Source organism: Papaver somniferum, chromosome 1 (genome assembly GCF_003573695.1).
Source record: "Papaver somniferum cultivar HN1 chromosome 1, ASM357369v1, whole genome shotgun sequence".
Lineage (NCBI taxonomy): Eukaryota > Viridiplantae > Streptophyta > Magnoliopsida > Ranunculales > Papaveraceae > Papaver > Papaver somniferum.
The window spans coordinates 79,688,060-79,688,569 of NC_039358.1; positions in this window are offsets into that span (position 1 = coordinate 79,688,060).

Below are 510 nucleotides of genomic sequence, written 5' to 3' on the forward strand. Positions count from 1 at the left end.
ATCGATAAAAAACGAATTGGGAGATATGAAGAAAAACGCCTTAGGCGTAACAAACAAAGATGCGATTTTATCGATAAAAAAAGAAACATATGAAGGGCATAAAAAACAAAGAGGCGATTTTATCGATAAAAAAAGAAAAATATGAAGAAAAACGTCTTAGGCGTAACAAACAAAGAGGAGATTTTATCGATAGAAAAGGAAACGAGAAATATAAAGAAAAACGTCTTAGGCGAAACAAACAAAGAGGCGATTTTATCGATAAAAAAGGAAATGGAAAATGTGAAGAAAAATGTCTTAGGCGTAACAAACAAAGAGGCGTTTTATTGGTAAAAAGAAGAAAAATATGAAGAACAACGGTGTAGGCGTAACAAACAGAAAGGCGATCTTATCGATAAAAAAGGAAATGGGAAATATGAAGAAAAACTTCTTATGCGTAATAAACAAAGAGGCGATTTTATCGATTAAAAAAAATATGAAGAAAAACGTCTCAGGTAACAAACAAAGAGGCGA